The 20,718-nt window shown below is 39.1% G+C and overlaps 1 protein-coding gene and 1 long non-coding RNA gene across 3 annotated transcripts in view; one reads left to right on the plus strand and one right to left on the minus strand.

The window, feature by feature from the left end:
- Positions 1-20,718, plus strand: part of LOC147328017 (uncharacterized) — a 63,555-nt gene that overhangs the window by 20,769 nt on the left and 22,068 nt on the right. The window lies entirely within an intron of this gene.
- LOC147328018 (uncharacterized) overlaps positions 6,029-20,718 on the minus strand; it is a 28,448-nt gene continuing 13,758 nt past the window's right edge. Inside the window, exons 2-3 of one of the 2 annotated variants that reach the window (XR_015129908.1) lie at positions 11,268-11,363; positions 6,029-10,992 (exon numbers count right to left, since the gene is read on the minus strand). This is a non-coding gene — a long non-coding RNA (uncharacterized LOC147328018). Of the gene's footprint in view, positions 10,993-11,263; positions 11,364-20,718 lie in introns of both variants that reach the window. The other variant, XR_015129907.1, reaches the window with a different exon arrangement.

Consider the following 20,718-nt stretch of genomic DNA (forward strand, 5'->3'; position numbering starts at 1 on the left):
AGTATAACATTAGTGCAGACAGGCTGTAAATTCAGTCACAGTCCCTTAAAATCAACTATCTCAGTGCCAGGTGATGGATCAGCTGATGCCCTTTTATTGGCATTTGGCAAATATCATGCAGTGCACACTATTTAACATGCTTCAGCCTGCTGGCAATTGTTCTCTATCTGCAAGCTGCTTTGAGGCCCACCTCCACCCCAGCTCCTCCTCTCTTTGCTATCGGATGATTTGCTATCTGAATTCTTTGCTGGGGTCTTGCTGCTGTGCTCTCTGCCTCTGCCAATCCATGTATCCACATGAAAGTATGGAAAGGTGTGAGAGACTCCTCAAATATAAATGACTGCAAATGGAAATTAATCATGTTTTTTGTCTTTAGTGGCCCAACTGAAGCGAATCAATTGTCTTAAATAGTATACCGGTATGTTACTTTGTGGATTTTGGGTTACATTTGATTTCACATAGCATGTTATTTACACTGTCATAAACAAAAGAGAGCAAAGGAAGCTTGCAAGAATGGGAAATACAAACCTAATGGCACATGACTCCAAGATGAACTATACCAGGAACAGCTCGAGACAACTTCCAAGATGTGCCAAAAGAACATGGGCTTTTCACTGACTGCTACACTGAGGACTGAAGTATTGGGGGTTCTGCAAATGATAACTCTGCACAAGTCAACAGGCATCCTTCACACACTTTTCAAAGCAATGTTTCCTGCCTTAGAACATGTAAGACTTTCCCTGTGACAGAGCTAAAAGACAATGCATTAGGTCTGAAATTGTTTGTCTGTTGTAAAGTAATAGTTGTTCTTAGTTTTAGTCTTTAAATGATTAATTTAATTTTTGAAAAAAGTATATTGCACATATTGAAAGCAGCCGGTTGTTGAGGTGGTCTGGGCATCTGATTAGGATGCCTCCTGGGCGAAGTGTTCTGAGCACGTCTCTCTCGGCCTACCTGGGGAGGTGGAGGAGGTGACTGGGGAAGGGAGGAAAAAACGGTGGAAAAGGCGTGCTTAGGCTGCTGCCCTTGTGACCCAGCTCTGGATAAGCAGTAGAAAAATGGGTGGACGGATGTATAGCGCTTGCTACTTTTGCTACTACTGTGAATTAAAACAGTGGCTGTTGGCACGCCATGCATGCAAGTTTTAAGTCTGACTTGGTCGCTTCTTTCAGGATCATACACATAGGAGTGTAAAGATGTGATCACGGTTTTATGGTTTATCAAGTCTGTCACTTATGTCTCTTTATGAAGCAATCAGGAAAGTAATTTTGAAGTTAAAGTCCTAATATTGATTCATATGTCATTTTAGCAACATATATTATTGTGCGCTCTCAAGAAATTACTTGTAGTTTCGGCTTGGTGTCCATTAACATTGTCAAGTGAGGCTTATGTATGACGTTTATATATCTCCTTAGGACAAGCTCCAAAGTTTCCATGTTTCTTCCTTTAGCTCCAGATGCATGATGTCATCCTTTTCAAGTTCTGAGGCACATTAAAAAGTGCTCGCATTAGATCCGGCTCTAAAAGTACCAGATCTTAAAGGGTTAACATACATGCACAACTCTCTAAAGGCTCACTTTGGTTAATCAAAACCATTCTTTCATTATGTGCTCTATAAATCACTTTGTAGCCGTCTGTCAGCAAAGTATACAAAGAGGAATAGGATCCCCCACATAGTAATTAACGTGGATATGGTTTGACATAAACCCCTGTCAAAGATCTCTCTTAACACTGATGGAAAACAGAGCTGTCTGCCTCTGAATTTTTGGCACAGCGTGAGCAGAAAAGTGGGCATCTTGTGGAACGACACCTCTGTGCCTGTGGCATTGTAACCTGGCACCAGCTGCAGAGAGATGGCAGCAGGATGGCAGTGTAGCAGGCAGACAAACAGAGGGAGCGGGCACTGTATCCAGGACAAGCAAGGTCGCCGCCAGGTTGATTGAGTGCTTGTAGGCGTAGGTGACCTCCTTCGCTTCCCCTTAGTGGCAGAAGACAGGAGAATGAGGGGAGGATGAAGCAGGAGAGGAGAGGAGGGAGCTAAGATTTTGTATTGCTGCTGTCTGTCCCACTTTCACCCTCCCCTCTCTCACACTTTCTCTTTCTCTCACCATCTCTGTCCCTGTTGTCACACAGACACACTCTTTATTCCCATACACTTACATATTTACACACTACAACGGAGTATACTCCCATACACACTTTTCAAGGCATTCACGCATACAGCGTTCATGCTTGTTGTACTTTGGTGTGTCTGCTACACCACATATAAACACACTGGACCTTGACCGTGTTCATTGCATAGCATCGAAGCGACGCCCTATAATTTAGAGCTTATGTTAAGTTAATCTGTTACTTTCTCTTTGTGTGTGCCACTACATTCAATGCAGCCAACTGCAGCTTTTATAAAAGCCATATTATTGTGCATTAGCGCAGCCGTGGTTGGCACACAGCATTGATCATTTGACAATCGCTTTGACAGACGAGCAGGTTAGTGAGTCAGCGGGCATGCACGCACGTCCGTGTGTGTCAAGTGGATCTGCCACTGAAATGTAACAGACAGGCTTAAAACCTGGCCGTCATATGCAAACCTGAAAAGCACAGCGGGGCTGAGAAGTCTAGAGCAGAGAGGAAGTGGAGGTGGAAAATGGAGATTTAAAGTAATAGTTTAGGAGATATGCTAATTGGCCCCTACAGCTACACCTGTAGGGTAAATATAAAGAAATAGGTTGCAGCCAATTAGCTCAGCTACACCTCTGTATATATTGATATAATGGTGGTGCTCTTATTAAATATGGCCAAAGTTTTAAATATTGAGGTTGGAGTATGTACAGGTAATTGCCATGAGCCAAAAGCTTAGGCTTCAGACTGCTCTAAACACTCCTTTTTGGACAGTTTTTTTGAGTGGGATGGGATAAACTAAATATATCAGGAACACACCTCTTACTGTGTACAGAGCTCCATTCACCTGCTGTTCAACCTTGTGTTTCCGAGGGGCAGCCAATGATAAGAATGCTGACTTAGAGGGGAAGGGGGAGTGGAGCTAAAATGTCTTGTTTTAGACAGTGTGTACACTTTGGAGCTGCACTGAGGCCCAGTAAATCATGCAAAACTACTCTAGAAGAGTCCAAGAATATGAATATGGTGCTGAAGCATAGTAGGTCCCCTTTAAAGACCTGAAACAACTTGTCCGAAAGTAACATATTCTTGGCTGTGGTGCAGTTAAATTTCACCAGTTTCCCTGAAACCTCACTGTGAAAACGAGACTAGATCTAAGTGCTCATCATCTCATGGTTGAAGCTTCTTATTGGGTTTAAAGATGTCAGTAGCATCAAAGCTACCGTTTGTTCCATGGCAGTAAAGCAAATTGGCATATCTCCCCAAGTTTTTCCTTAAACAGAGCAGCAGTTGTTCACAATGTTTTTTTGTTTTTGCATTGAGTTCTTTACACACACCCCAACCTCCCGGACTCTTTCTTCATTTAACATTTGAATCCTTAGTTGTCTGTCTTTGTGCCTTTGCTCAGGTATGTGTCTCTTCCGTCCATTCCCCTTTTCCACCGTTTTCTCCAGTGTTTGTTCCTTCAGTCTCTAGAATAAGCTTTTTAAAATTCCCCGTGCTCCTCAATGGCCTCCAATACCGTTTAAATGTGTTTTGCGTGTTTTCTCTCCTCATGCACGGCTTCCCATTTTCATTCAGCTGCAAATTGGTCTGTGCAGGGCTTTAGTCGCCTGCTGGATACAAGGAACATTTCTCGCTCTTTTCCCCTCTATCACACATCCACACAACACCTCACTCCAGGCTGTGTTTTTAGTGCCACGATAGGTGTGCATGCTTTGTCTGGAATTGAGACTTCCGGATGTTTCTAACAGGTGGCCTTCGACACTTTGTATCAGAGTCTGGTGAGATGCGAGGCTGGGATGATGTGTGCGTATATGTATGTGTGCTGGAACTGAGCCCTGTATCCTCTGGGGGGGTCATCAGGGTCACTTACTGTAAACAGATCTTCGTGGGCATCAGCAAATCCCCTGGCTGGAGTGTGTGCTCTTTACCATTCTGTAATTTTCTATTTCACATACACACAAACACATACAAGGCAGGCAGGCAAATAAACACGCCCACTCATGCATTCACACATATTTCTTATCTGCTGGACAGAGGCTTTAGTCGCTCTCTCTGTGCACACTGTCACAGAGTTTCTCTCTCCCTCTCTTTCGCTACCCCTTTCCCTGACAGCGGGGCCTCCCGCTTGCTTTACCGTTTCCAGGAAGCGGGTAAAACCAGTCTTGAGTTTCCCTCCCCACCGTTCCAAGCTTCCAGGTGGAGAAAATAGACTCTGCAGTCGCCCTTGTCCAAATCTGTCCCCACGTTGGAGTGGAAAACAAACAGTAGAGCTGCCTGAAAGGTCCAAGGGGACATGCGAACCTGCCGGTTATTTTAACAGAGCCCAAGACGAGAAATAAAGGGTTAAACTTTTGAAGCGCCGCTGCATTTCTCGCAGTTGACCTTCTCTCGCTGTTTTCATTCATTTATCATTTCTTCAACTTATTGCTTGTCGCCAGAAAAATAACAATAAGCTTGCCACTCTGACAAGCTTCCACTTGCAGCTGGTCTGGAGATGCAAAACTCTCTGATGGTTTAGTTATTTTTCAACATTTCCATTTGCTCCTCATGTTGTAAACAGTTTTTTTTCTTTTTCTTTTTTTTTTTAAATGAAGCTTGTAAGGATTCCTAGAAGGAGAGGCGTGGCTATTTGCTTCATAGAAACCATCAATCATGTGGCAGTTCTGTCGATTTCCTCTTCCTTTCTTACAAATAGCTGCACTCCTGACCCACAATAGCTGTAAGTAGCACGCAGTAGACACATTTACAGCACTTAAATGACATACTTTACCAACATTGTCCAGCATTTTAAAAAGACAACTGTCATAACCGCAACACAAAACTATATATTTTAGGGATTGGGTGTGTGACAACCATTAATTATCAATCACCTCTCCTCTCACTGCAAGACTGAAGCAACTTGATTATAACCTCTCTTTTTTTCCCAAGGATGAAGGTTTTATTCAACGTTTTCTCATCGCTTTTAAGGTTACATTGAAAGTATTTTTGTCTTACTGCCAGGCAAAGAAAACAACAATTTCTACAAAAGTCCTTCTAAACTTCCCACACAACAGCTTTCTACCACTTTGGCAGGTCTTTCAGTGAGCAGAGTTTTGGCTCGTCTCCCATTTGTGTGATAGTTGTTTGCTGAGTTTCAGGAAGGCTCACTTTGCCAGCAGGCCTGAAACAATAGAGCACGGTTTTCTCAGCTTGTTGCTGCTCGGTGTAGGCCTTCGACTGCAAGAGCAAGAGGGAAACTCCAGACTTGCCACCTCCTGCTTCTCCTCCTCCCCCTTCTTCTTCTTCGTCTCCTTCTTCTTCTTCTCCTCCTCCTGTTTCCCCTCCCTCTCTCCCCTCTGTGATGACTCAGAGAAATGTGCTTGGCTTTGCTCCCGTTGCCAGAGTGCAAACCAAGGTTCAATGAAAACGGAGTGAAATCGACAGAGGATTCCTTTACAAGAATTTGGCTGCATTGCGGCCTTAAGCTTTGTCAGATGTATCTAGTTCGATAAGTGCAATAAAAGGAGAAAGATCTGTTGAACGCAGACCAAATGGATTCATGTTTCATAACTTATTCATACATGTTTGTGTGCTGTGCTGTTGTGCTGGAAGCGGCTGCAGGCATCCAGTTGCTGCCAAGCACAGTTAGAAAAATCATAGCATTTTTAATCCTGTGAGTTCTCAAGGAGACAAAAAAATACTGATATAATTTAAGTCAGGCTAATGTATTCTGTCAGTTTTTACTGTAACAGACCGAAACTGAAATCCTTTCTGACACTGATGTTTTTAAAATATCTGTTTTCTTTTCCTTTTGTAAAAGGACCTTTGGCTTGAAAAAACACACTGAGGAGAGTGATTTCAGATCAATTATGATTGACTATAGGATAGTAAGTGTTACCAAATAGGTGGTATTTTTAAAAAGAGCTGTTACCTTATTTTTCTGTACGCTTTCTTGACTTTATCCTTATTTTAAATTCAGTTCAGTTCAGTTCAGTTCATTTTTATTTCAAACATTTCAAACATGTGCCTTCACAATCATTACAAAATATCATTCCATTATTTGTTTGAAAAGGAGTAGGCTGAAGTATTTACTTATTTGTCCCTACCCCCTCAAGTTTTACCTCTCATTCATTTAATTTTTTTTTTGTCTTAAATTAAACAAACAACATATGAAACATATGAAGTGAAACAAAACATAACATACATAAATCAAAAACAAGAAATTAGCAAGCCCCACCACAGTATAGTTTCTTTCATATGAAAAATACAGAATGTGTATATTTGCAGATACACAAGTTATGGAAAAACAACAAACCAAAACAAAACAAAAAAACAACCAAAAAAGAACCGCAACACCATTACCAGCAACATTACCGTCCTGGGTTAACCCCGTTTTCTTCATTCTTATACTTATTTAAAATTAGGTTTTTATATTTTACTTTAAACTGTTTTATGTTTTGACTGTCTTTTATTTCTTCTGTTAGACTGTTCCATAATTTAACTCCTGCAATTGAGATAGACATAGTTCTTAAAGTTGTTCTAGCACTTTGTATTTTTAAATTCCATTTCCCTCTTAAGTTATACCCACCTTCTCTTTCTATGAACAATTTACAGATTTCTTTGGGAAGCAATTTATTTCTGACTTTATACATTATTTGCGCTGTTTTAAGCTTCACCAAGTCTTGGAATTTAATAGCTTGCATTTTGACAAAGAGTGCATTTGTATGGTCCCTGTACCCTACATTATTTATTAATCTAATGGCCCTTTTCTGTATTATAGTTATTGTTTGTGTGTTACTTTTGTATGTGTTTCCCCAGACCTCTACACAGTAGCTCATATATGGCAGTAGTAAAGCACAGTATAAAATGTGCAGTGCTTTCTGATCCAACATATGCTTTGCTTTTCCCAGGACGGCAATGCCCCGTGCCAATTTCCCCCGAACATAAGTAATGTGTGGCTTCCAACAGAGCTTGTGGTCAATGATCACCCCAAGAAATTTTATTTCATTTACTCTTTCTAAATATACATTGTCAACACATATTTCTACTTCGATGTTTTTCTTTTGGTTTCCAAACAACATAAATTTGGTTTTATCGAGATTCAATGATAATTTATTTATATCAAACCACTTCTTTAATATCGTTAATTCCTGTGTGATCATTTCCAAAACCTGTGGCAATTCCCCACCTGCACACAGTATATTTGTGTCATCTGCAAATATTACAAACTTTAAAATCTCAGATACTCTGCAGATATCATTTAAGTACATAATAAACATTTTTGGACCCAGTACTGAACCTTGAGGTACTCCACAAGCTATATCCATCAAATTAGATTTATATTCATTTATTTGTACATATTGTTGCCTATTCCCTACATAGCTTTTTAACCATTCCAAAACCACTCCCCTAAACCCGTACTTTTCCAGTTTTTTTAATAGAATTTCATGATTAACAGTATCAAACGCCTTCTTTAGATCTAAGAAAACTCCGAGCGCATACCTCTTATTATCCATACATTCCGTTATCTTTTCCATTAAATCTATCAGTGCCAAAGCTGTTGATCTGTTGTTTCTGAACCCATACTGACTATCTGTCATTAATTCATATTTTTCCACAAAACTGTCAAATCTTTTTATGAAGAGTTTTTCCAGTATCTTAGAGAACTGGGAGAGTATTGACACTGGTCTATAGTTTGTAAAATTATGTCTTTCACCGGTTTTGTAAATGGGAATAACTTTAGCAACTTTCATTTTTTGTGGAAAAACTCCTTTTTGAAACGACAAGTTGAATATATATTTTAATGGTTTTACGATACCATCAATAACTGTCTTTACCGTTACCATATCAAATCATTTTGATTTCCAGTTTTATCATTTGAGTGGTTTGCAGGACACGTGGAAGAAGGCTGTTTCAAACAGTCACCCTCATATGACATTTGTGTGTGTGTGTGTGTGTGTGTGTGTGTGTGTGTGTGTGTTTAAAAGCCAGGATTCTTTTGAAGCTATTAAAATGTTGCAGAAACCAAATAACAGAGTGCAGAATTTCCCTCACACATTTTATTCTCTTAAAGAAAATTCATTGCTGACTAAAAAATTGTGAGCAGGATTATTTAGACTGGTTAAATTAACGGTCTGGTATTCGGGGAATGATTTTGAAATAGAAATAGAAATTTGTGTTCATTTTGTAATATATTAAGGTCTACTGTAAAATTACATTTTAAAATTACAGCAAAATAACATTTAAATCATTACAGGGAGGTTTTTATGGGTCTTCTTTTCTCCTGGATAATACATTTATATATTATTAAAGTGTTTTTTATAAACCTGATCTGACACGATGTTCACATCACAGGTTCATAACTAACAACATCAAATTCTCACATTAGCAATATAACTTATTTATTATTATTCCTTTTTGTCTGTTTGTACAAAATTATTATATTATTTATAGTACAAATAAAATGCATAGTAACAGCTAGAATGCTGATTATCAGTCTCAACTTTTTAATATATTTAAAAAATTGTATTTATACATATGTAAAGCAGACCCTTTCTCATCAGTTCTCATCAATGTGAAATCTTAGCTTATCTCAGCTGCCTATTTTACAACAAATAATGTGTTTGTTTTAAATATATTACATATATTATATTGTAATATTTTTACAAACAACTACAGATAATAAATGTATGTTCTTAGACTATTATGAAGGAAGAATATTCATATTTAAAATCATAATAGTTAAAGAAAAAAAGTGTCTGTCAGGCTGGTAAGTATTTAACCTCCTAGGACCCGGCGTCCACATATGTGGACATCACATTTTGGGTTATTTAGACCAAAATACTCAATTTTGTTCTACAAGGGCCTGATATCCACTTACGAGGACATTATACTGCTACTGTTCTATCAAAATTTTAAACGAATATCCTCATATGTGGCTCTGATTTTTCATAAAAACAAAAATAAGGTAAAAAAAAAAATCTGGTAATTCTTTGGGGCCTAATGAATGTAAAAACAATCAGCCCAGATATCAAATAGAAATTAAAAATGCATGCCGTGGAAGAGTTCGGGTCTTAGGAGGTTAAACAAATAATTTGAAGACTTTTTTTTTCCAGCGAATGACTCACAAATAGTTTTCTGGATGACTTTTTATTCTTGTTGTTTCTTGTCCGACCACTTTGCTTCTTCACTGAAGTTTTACATGCCATGGCTAATCTGCAGTTCTGCATCCTTAAAATGGCAGCTTTGGGATTTCTGTCCAGTCGGCCTTCCAGATTTATCTTTCCGTGCCAATGGAGCTCAACAACAGTGTGCTGAAACTAGTGTGAAGGTATATATCTTGAACACTTGGCTGTGTGTGATTTGTTTAATTTTTATTTACTTTTTGCAGAAGTATTTGTCACTGACCTCTATTATTTTCCTCCTTCCTTCTTAAATTTCTCCACTGTTATTCTCCATTTGAAAATTCAGCACACATTTTCCTTTCACGAAAGTAATTTGTAGATTATTTCTGTTTTGGCTGTCTTTGTCCTTCTTTATCTTTAAATCTGTTTTTCTTTATAGTTAATATTTCTTTCTTTATTTGTCACTCACCTCTGTGAGGAAGAGATCTCACACAACACATCCAAAGACCCCCGACAGTTCCTGTCAGGAATATCAATGCGTTGTCACAAACGTCCCTGTTGGGAGGGCCTGATATTATTCAACTTTGTGAATAAGAAATTTGGACCAAAACCCCAAGACAGATGGTTAAACGTGACAATAATAACACATCAGATTTTCTTGGCAGTCCTTTATACTGTGTTAGATTAAACTGTTGGCGTTCATACATTCAGCCAAATACAATAGTTGCTCCAAAGCACTGTAGAGGGGTCCCCCAGGGTTTGTATGTTGGCCTTGTGCAGTTTCTTCTCTGGAACAGCATCTGCTTTGTTCACTTCTCTGAAGTAGCATCCCTCAGATCACATATCTCACCACTATACTGATCTTAATAGCTTGAGCCTACGGCCCTCTGATACACACAAACACCCGCAGAGACACTATCACAGAAGCTCAGTTGGTCACTCTCTCACGAAGGGCACACAGACACAGATAATCAAATAGGTTGTGCAACACCGGTGATAAATCTGTTGAAAGAAATGGCCTACTGTAAAGGAAAGAGCGAGATCTCCCAGCTAGGGTGCTGGATAAATGTGTGTACGTGACAAAGAGAATAAGTTGCTGAGTTAGGTGTTTACTTAGCACCCTATTTACTTTACGATTACACACAAGAGTACAGCATCCATACAGTAAGTCTGTATGTCTGTGAATGTGTACTCCAGTACATGTGCGTGTTCTGCAGGAATTGATCCTTTACGATACACCGATTATACGCTGAATTGACTTGGTTTATTTGTATGCTTAGAACTGTTTTGTGTGTGTGCCTATAAAGTTGCATGTGTGTGCCTGCACAGGGAGAGAGGTTTTACATGGTCAGAGGTGTTGCTGCTAGAAGTCTATGTCTGTGCTGGAGAGCCAGATTGTGTGAGTGTAGTGTATGCGGGTGGTCACATGTGTGTTTGTGTGTGTATGCATTGCGTGGAGAGAAGCTGAGTGACAGGTTTTTGTTTTTTTTTAAGCCTGCCACTGAGACTAGCATCAAACACCACCTCAACTCTTTGCCCTTCTCTAATCTCACACACATACACACAGTGTGCTCAAACTCACACATGTGTGTACACACACACACACACACACACACTCCTGTTACAGCTCAGACTCCCTTTTACATCCCTGAGAGCTACACAGATCTTTTAAATACAAGAATAAAAATAACAACAAAAAAAAGATCCGACACTCCTTCTGCAGGTATTTTACTCTCTTCACAGCAGTCAGTTCATCTGTCTGATGCATCTGTTCAACAAAGGACACACACACACACACACACACACACACACAGAGGGTGGTTTGTCAGTTATCTGATGTAATCTGTTGTACAATGTTGGGCAACAATTATTTGATCATTTGTAAGTTTGCTCAATTAGAAAGAATGAACAGTCTCTAATTTGTAAGGTATTTGCATTTTAATGGAGAGAGACAGAATATCAACAAAGAAGCACACAGTTACATAAAAGTTAGAAATTGATGTGCATTTTATTGTGTGAAAAAATATTTGATCTCCTACCAACCAACAAAGACTCTGGATCAGATTCAGTTTCTTCCCTTCCACAATCATGGGCAAGGCCAAAGAGTGGTCAAAGGACGTCAGGGACAAAACCGTAGACCTGCACAAGGTTTGAATGGGATACAAGATCATCAGAAAGCAGCTTGGCCAGATGGTGACAGCCATTGGTGCGATTATTTGGAAATGGAACAAATATAAAACAACCATCAATCACCCTCAATCTGGAGATTGTAAGATTGTACAGGACAACTTCACCACATTGAGCCAATGGACAATAAATTTTTGGAAAAGAACTTCCTTTCTGGGTGGTGGGTGGGTCTTTCAGCATCACAATGACCCAAAACATGTAATCAAGGCAACAAAGGAGTGGCTAGAAGCACATTAAGCTACAGACCTCAATCCTATAAAAAAATCACTAAAATGGCGCCTGAGATGTGTGCAAACCTGGTATCCAACTACAAGAAACTTCTTACCGCTGTGCTTGCCAGCTAGAGTTTCTCCACCAAGTACTAAGTCATGATTTGCTTGCGGATCAAGTACTTCAATTTATAACTTTTAATGTAGTATGTTTAAAAAAAAAAAAACTTAACTCAGCAGGGGATTAAATAACTATTTCCCTCACTGTAGATTAAAACATTTAGTATAATAAGACCAAAGAACTACCATTAAGTAGTTAGTCTAGACAAAGTAAAAATAAAATGAAATAATTGCCTGAGTAAACATCCTATAATTAAACAAACACAAGTAAAAACAGACTCGTGCATATTTAGACGATTGCTAATGTTTGAGGTGTGTCTGAACTGAAGGCCTTGGTGCATATGACCTAGTTTACTTGATGCCATAGATCTCAAACAGGATGTTGAAAGTAAGAAAGACTGTCTTTGGTTAAAATATGTGTCAGGGAAATTCCTTTGTGACTCACACTGAGTTGGTGTTGGTTTATTATAAATTGGTTTGGTAAAATACCACCCTCTGGTCTCCTTAGTTGGTATTAGATTTCTGGGCAAGGCGGGAGGGGTGGATGAGAGGGATGGAGAGTGGGCTTGGGTGTGGGGAAGACAGGTTGTCACCCCTGCCCTTTATATTGAGATACAGTCTGGCTGATGACACTGACTCATCCTTGCTTTCCAAGCTCTCTTCTTTCCTCTTAGTAACCTCCGTCATGGCGTCTGTTCTCACCACACCCAGCGGTGCACATGCCACAAAGTGTGCTGCAGGTCTACACAATCCCCATTAGGCGTTTTTGTTGGAGTTTTTTTTTCTTTCTTTTTTTTAAATCTGGGTCAGTAGCCAAATGAGAGTAATGCGAATAGGAAAAAATGCCTCTCAACAATGTCTATTATTACTATTGCCTTTTCTTTTTTAACAGAGACTCAAAGTCTTCCTGTATTCATGCTATGTAAGGACAAAATACACCATTGCCTGTAGATATGTCCTTTTACATGCTAAGTGAGGGAATTGCATCAGTTCTCCACATGATGTAACCCATGCTGCAGATAGGCAAACATAATAGTCTGAAAAATCTGGGCTCACAAAGAAAAACATGTTGGAAATATGAACTATCAACCACGCAGCTGACAGTTCCTTTTTCTTTTTTTAATTCAGTGCTGGTCTGCCTTAGTACAGTTTAGAGACATGGGATCGCGAGGTAATAGCGATACGCCGGCTTTACAACTTTTGGCTTTTTAGCAGTGTTAGCAGATTAATGAACAGCAGTGTTGGTGTGTTAGTCTTCCTATTGTCGGTGAAAAACTTCAGTCCAAATTAAAACATATCAAGACTGATTTCTGAGAAATTTTCTGGTTTGGTGACCACTTCAGGCACGAACATGAGGTTCATATTTGTGGTTCTAAAGAAGATGTCTCAGCAACTTTAACTTTAGCCTCTAAACCAGTCACCAGTTTAAAATTTTAATTTGTCTACTGGCTTGGCTATTGGATGACTAAATACTGGCAAAGCAAATACACCTTCCCATCAGCCACAGCTGTACTTTGTTCAGTTCAAATAAGTAAATGTTAGCATGTTGATACATTGGATTAAGATGGTAAACAAGGCTTGTTGGCACTATCATGTTTAACACACTTTTCCCACCAAAAGACAAAATTTGATCTTTTGTGTTTCATATCAGAATTTACTCTCCTGCCAAAAATATATTACTAAAAAAAACACTAAAATGAGATTTTACTGACTGTGATTTCTTGCAATTAAATGCAAGCCAAAAAGCAGAGGTTAGTCACCCCAGGCAGGAAACATCATGAAGTAAACTGTACTGACGTGCCACTCATATCCATAACTTTATAACCTTGATCATGATTGTGCCGCTTTGCATACGCTGGGAGTTAGCCAGAGTAAACATACGTGTGCTGCCACAGCTCATTGAACTGAGTGAAATACCTGAAATAACTCTGAGTCACAACTAAATCACTAAAGCATGTCATGAGAATTTGATCAGAAGCATTTTTAAACTTTAAGGACACTTTTTGAGCATGTTTATGGGAAGCATTTGGCACGTAAAAGTTTTCTTTAGGAGTATACATGTATTCTAAGCAGCATGCAGCTAGGGAACATGCAGAGACAGTTAAACTCCTGAACTGGATGTCAGTAATGGAGGGTCTGTGTGTGTTTGGATAATTGCCTCATATTTCACAGGTAGGCATTTCCCCCCAGGGATAACTCCGGCCTTCCACGCCCCATCACCATAAGCACAATATCAACGCAAATGCGCTGAGTACTCTATTTGCTTTTCAACTGGGAACTTGACTCCCATGCTTTGAGCGAACAGTCATGACAGAAAGACGTTTTTCCAGTCAAATTAACTCAACTGTTAGATAAAAGAAAACACATTTCTAACTTTGCTCATTTCGTGCTTACATTCATGGACTTTCTAGTGTAAAATACATAGTATGTAATAATCTCAAAAATCAAGTCTGCAAATATCTTTCACTTGTTCTTATTTGCCAGGTTACCTGGCAAATTTCTGAAGAAAGGCTTCAGGTTTCTGAAGACTTTCTTCAGAAATCTTTGAACCACAGGTTACCAAAGGTCACACTACAAATGATCATGAGATCAAAAAACTGTGTGAAGCACCTCTCTATGAACTTATTCTAAACGAGGCACACACATACTAGCATATGACTTATACTTTGTTACCTACACAGGGATTCCTCTTGTTAGTGGGAATACTGGCACAATGCCTGGAGAAAACATGTTTCATACATTTATAATAAACAAGTGTAAATACACTGGAGATCTTTAGAGAGTTCTTCAAACCAAAACCTCACCGAGTGAAGTTCAGAAAAGAAATTATTTATTTATGAGTTGATTCTATTGTTGGGTTGGATTTAGTTGTCAAACAGAAGTAATTTACTAAATCATTTGAATGCTATCATTACCTTCTTCTCACTAAACACTATCATTACTTTCATTACTTATTTTTGTACTTATACTTTCATAAGATGATACAGTAGTAATCACAATTACTGACTTATTTATGTATTGTTTTCATGTAATTGTATTCATTGTGTTTTGCATTGTAGTGCTTTATACTATTTACTATTACGTGTCTACACTATAGTATTGACTGGTCTGTTCTTGCCCTTGGAAAACTGATCACATTATAACATGTCGTGAATAATTCAACATTTGTGAATTTAAATTTGATGGTATTGTTGTGAACGTGAAACCACAGGATGCCTTAATAAGAGCTTACAGAGTGATAAGATTATTTTAGCCATTTGCTAAAATGACTGAAACCTTGGGTGGCCTAAAGCTACGTACACACTGGAAGTGAGTCGCTCATTGCGCGATGCTTTGATGCTCACAGCTGGTGGCTTTTATACATTCCAGACTCTGGTTGTCCTGGTAACCTTCTAAAGTCCTTACTACCAGGTCATAAGTCAATCATTGGTATTCTTCACTCCCATTGGTAGTTTCCTCAGTGGAAGTTGAGAAGTTTATCTTCCCAACTTCCCATCGCCAATGGATATTTATTTCTTCCGTTGTTACCATGTTACAGCAAATAACTTCCAGTGTGTACAAAGCTTAACACATACCCGTGTGCCACATTTGGTTGCTCCTGATAATCGAGGAGGGGTTTGCAGACAAAGACGTAAACAAACCAAGGCAGACAAACACAGATTATAGTAACACGGATATGGAAATGGATATCTCTAAGTGTATATGTTTTTAATGCAAAGTTCTATATTTTAGTTTCTGTCCACGGAATTTGTATTGAAAGATCTTCACTTGGTTTTTCAGACTGCTGGATCCTCACAGAGCTTCAGATAAAGGTTAAACTTTCTTAAGTAATTAAGTATGTTTACCATCTACCGTTGCTGCTTAATATAAAATCTCTTTCCAAGACTTTATATTAACTTATGTGCAAGACTTTGATTTTATAATGAGATTTATATTTTCATCTTAGAATAATGCACATATATTTTTTAAATGCTGTCTTGTCTAAGTTCCTGAATTCTTCAAGTTGACCTTTGGCATCTATGCCTAATGCACCCCTTTTTAGGCATGAGTTATACAGATCTGTCTCTCCTAATCAATCACATCAGCATGCTTCTGAAGAACCCCTTGGCATCAAATTTAAATGCACTTGGTAAGAAATTATTTCTTTTAAACATGCAGGGTTAATATTGTGATGGGGCATACATTAACTTAACCCTAACCAGCATGTAAATGCAACATTACAAAGTGAGAAAAAAAATCACTGAAGCAAAATTCAAAAACTCAAAGACAGTTGATCTCCTAGCTGACACACGTCCACCCTCCAACTGTTGGACTTCATGGCTCTAAACATCAAATTGTTCAAAAATTGTTGTGGCTGGTATATCAAACCAGACATTTGAAAACACCAGCTGCAGTGGCCAGAAAGCAATTTTTGTCTCTCTGGGGTGAGAACACACTAGCATTTTGCAACTTCATCTTTGGATTATAAATATTGCCAGCAAGAGAAAAAAAATGAGCGAACCAGATAGGACTGATGACTGAATATTTCTCAACATTGTGAAAATAAGCCAATAAAATAAAATGAATAAAGCACCCCTGTACAGAGCGTAGGCTTGTTTAAAGGCCAGTGAGTGATCATGATGGTGTGTCATGTGGGACGAATGAGGCAGCTGAGGACTTGTTTGAGGAAGGAAGTCATAGTACTTCGAAATAGATTTGGTTTGCTCGTATGGTTTCTATCTTTTAATCCTGCCTTTTCTGTGTCACACACACACACACACACACACACACACACACACTCATGTGCCCAAGCAGCAGGCTTTGTGATGTGGTAGGAGGACCTCAGGAGGTTTGGCTCCTGATGATTTCTGGGAGCAGCACCAGCATGGTGACTTGATCCCTGCTCGGCAATTGGATTGGCCTGATCTGGCGGTGGCAAACCAGTTCTGCCTGGAGATTGAGGGGGGGTTACTCAATAATAGAAGGAGTTTTTATTAAAAGGCAGGCTGGCTAGAGTTCATTGGGAGTTTGTGTGTGTGTGTGTGTGTGTGTGTGTGTGTGTGTGTGTGTGTGTGTGTGTGTGTGTGTGTGTGTGTGTATACATGTGTGTTTTGAATGGGGCTTTTTGTTCCAACGTGACTCACCATGTTCTAGCTATGGTTGGTGCCTAAAGGGAGAGAAGAAGGGGGGGTGAATGGCACACAAGAGAAATAGTTGATGTGGTTAAGTCATTAGGAAACTGCATGTTCAGTTGGCCTGTCAAGCTTCGGCCTTCTTATATGATGAATCAATACACCAAATTCTTGCCTGTGAATGGGACATACAGAGAGTTGAAGAGGGATCTATCCTCTGCTGTCGCTGGCTTGAGGTCATCTAAACTTTTAGCCAACTCTTTGGCAGACTGGGCGTGCTAGTATGGCTAAAAGTAACTTCGACGGGACTTGATCAAAGCAGATGGGGCATGTGATTGCTCGCTTACTGACTATAAATTTGTTAGCAAAATTTTATTAAGCTGATGTACACAAATAACTTTTGTCATGGTTCTGATTGTTGTGTGAAAACATAAAGGAAGTCAACAGGAAATGATTTCATAGATTCTTAGAAGCCACTGTTTGTTTATTTGTTTGTTTAACATATTTTGGAGCGTTACTTCACTACCCTGCTCTCGACATAGATATAGGGTTTTTGTTGAAAACTCTTATTGTCAGATGATACCCATCTAGAGCTGTGTGAGTGGAAAATAATCCAACATCCTGCACAGGGTCATTTGCTTGTGCTATTTTCATAGAGCCGAAGTGAAACCCAAACTTCTGGATTCTGTTTCAGAAGTACGAAAGCCTTCTTCAACTGACATTTGTAACTACATGTACAACTTTAAAAGAAGAGTTTCACCACAGTATTGCAAATGAGCTGGCGTTTACATACTGCTTTCATAGTTGTATACGCTTGTTAAATCTGATATAATTAGCCATTTCTAGGGTCCAAAGTCACCTTCCTAAAATTAAATTAAACAGTAACAGTTAACAATGGTGCATATTCTTTTGGCTCCAGTGTGGCTGATCTCCCAGTTGGTGCAATAAAGGTTAACATCCAGACATCAAAGAAAATAAGATTTGGCTAAGTTCAAAGTTGGCAGGAAGTTAGCTTGCTAGTTTCTGGCTGAAGATGATAACACCGTGTACTGACTTAAATATCTCTAAAAAACTAAAGCATAAATAGCTGTGATATCACTTTGGACATAAGCAATGACAGAAAACTAATTAACAATGACATTTGGAGGGTTAGTGATGTTGGGCTAGTTGACATATAATGAGTGTTACCTGGTGGCTAACTATAAAGCCTCGGTTATGCTAATATAAACAAATTACCACCGGGAAGAAGTAGCAGTTTAACATGTCATCACTTAACCAGCAGATTGACCACTTGAAAGTCTTTGCGCACACATATTTACACACATGTTGTGTCTCAGAGGATAAGACCATATAGTCTGCTAATCAGAAAGTTGTTGGTGTGATCCCTGGCGCCTGCAATATGTGCACTAAAGTGCCAGTCATCCATTTTGTGATGTACAGGTCGTGGGATAGGCAGTGTAAAGAGAGACCGGACCTCCCTTTCCCCAGCTACCCCTCCAGCTCATCCAGGGAAACACGGTGGCATTCCCAGGTCAGCTGAGAGACATAAATCTCTCCAGCGTGCCCAGTGTCTGCCCTTGGGCCTTCTCCCATTGGGACAACCTGAAACACCTTGCCTAAGAGATGTCCAGGAGGCATGCTAGCAATCCTTTGATGTGGAGAAGTAGCAGCTCTACTATAAGCCCTTCCCAAATGACAAATGACAGCCATCCTTCAGAGTAAGCTCATTTCCCCTGCTTGTATTTGTGATCTAATTGTTTCGGTCACTACCCAGAACCCGTGGCAAAAGGTGGAGGTACAGTACTGAAGTACACTCAACGCCAAATACCCATGTTGCATCCATCTGTGTGCCAGTGTGTCCTTGATAGTTAGAAAGTGCTTGGTGACGAGGTGAATATGGTTTGTAATATGTCTGTGAAGGTTCTCAGTCATCCAGGTCATCGTAGTCTAAGGACTACTTTCCAAGCTCCTTACACAATGGTTTGTAATAAAGAAAAAATGCTTTAAGTACCAGTCTATCCACCATTTATATAGGCTGTCCAAAGATACTGTAATTTATCATTGTACCGCTCACTACATGCAGTCAGATTACATTTTAAAGAGCACCATTTACTTTAATCTCCAGACCAGTAAAGGTAAAAACATGTCAGTGAACATAGAAAATGGCCAAGTTAAGCAGCACCGTGAAAAAGATCAAATGGTGTTGCTTTCTTAAGGAAAAAAAAACATGTTACAGTTATGACTCTGAATAATTGTGCTGATACACTTTTAAAATTTGATTGGAGCAGTAGGTTTATTTTCTGTAATCCTTTAGTCAGACTCACAGCACTTCTGTTTTTGCCAGTTAGTTTCTGTTTTGTTTTTTTGAAAAAGAAAAAAGTTGTGTTGCGTTATGAGCAAAAGGTTGTACACGCCAGGGAAGTGACATCAATACTCCATATAAATATGCTCAAATATTGGAAATTAACCATGCACCACCTTTTGTTTACACATTCATACACACACACATATTACCAGTTTTCCTTAGACACTCCTATTTGTTGTTAAGCACTCATTGTCACAAAATTGCGAAAAAAGCCTCTATTTGACGCCCACCCACAACCACCTCTGTGGAGCCCTCCAAGAGGCGGTCACACACTTGTTGACCCCTCCGCCCTTCACTCCAGCGCCGTTTGCCATGGATGTTTCAAATCCATCTGACCTGCCTGTGCTAATGGACGGCTATTTTGGGAGAGGGATGGCAAAACCGTCTGCTACTCACAACGGCCGCTGTGAAAAAAATACGGTTTGCTAAGAGGGAGGTTCTCCTGTGTATGTGTGTGTGTTCACAGCCAGCCATACCAGTGACTAAGTTCCATGTTGGGTTCATGTGTCGCTGTAGGCCATTGGGATTGCTGTTGAAACATGAGATATCTTACTCTTGCAACACTAAGACTCTGAAATTAATTCCCCAGCAAGTACGTCTTGTCAATTTAGTTTTATGAGGGCGTTTTATTTCGGATGTTTTATTTCTTCACCCTCTGAGGTGCTGCCAGTGTGTACATGTTCGTTACCTCAAAATTGTCCATTCTACGCAAATTTTAAAATAAATTTCTTCCTTTAGACAGATAAACCACATGCCACTTTTAAAAGGAAACACCTCATAGTAATATAAGCATTCAGGCCCTTTTGGAAAGAGCCTGATCAACAGGTTGAGCAGTGGAACATGCCAGTAGGTGAACATGCCTCTCTATTGCTTCTGTAAAATCATCTCGCTCTGTGGGACTTGACAAGCACAACACTGTTTCCATGAAGTAGTTAGGCTGAGTAAAATATAAATTAAAAATAGAAAGCATTGATTTGTTCCCTATATTTAAAGTTTATTTTTTTAAAAAGAGGGAAATTGCTGTAACAGCAGCTAAAACATTAAACATAAACCTATAAAGAAAAAAAAACTTAAATAAAGAAGAAAAGCTGAAGAAAATGATGGAAAGAGTACAACATATTAAATACTGATACTTTTTTCAGTTGATGGGAGCAACGGTGCAGTAAAAGACTGGAAAGTTGTGTAACTTCTCTAAAAACAGCATTACTGAGACGGTAGCCCAATAATAAAATACTTTTTATTTCTCAAGATAAACTTCCAGAGAAATACAGAATTTCATCATCTACAGTGCATGTATCATTAGGATTCAGAGACCTGGAAAATCTCTGTACCTAAGGGAACAGGCTGAATATCAGTACTGAACGCTGGCTGTGATCTCCACACTGAAAACAGACACAAGTCTGTAGTGAAAATCTCTGCAGGAGCAAAAGAAAACTTCTAAAAAACATTGTCAGTGTGCACATTTTTTCCCTGCATTCACAAGTCCAAGTCAAAACTTAACC

This window comes from Aulonocara sp. 'chitande type north' Nkhata Bay, linkage group LG6, assembly GCF_057382095.1.
Source record: "Aulonocara sp. 'chitande type north' Nkhata Bay isolate Kocher_YH1m ecotype deep benthic linkage group LG6, A_spYH_male_GT1.1, whole genome shotgun sequence".
Classification (NCBI taxonomy): domain Eukaryota; kingdom Metazoa; phylum Chordata; class Actinopteri; order Cichliformes; family Cichlidae; genus Aulonocara; species Aulonocara sp. 'chitande type north' Nkhata Bay.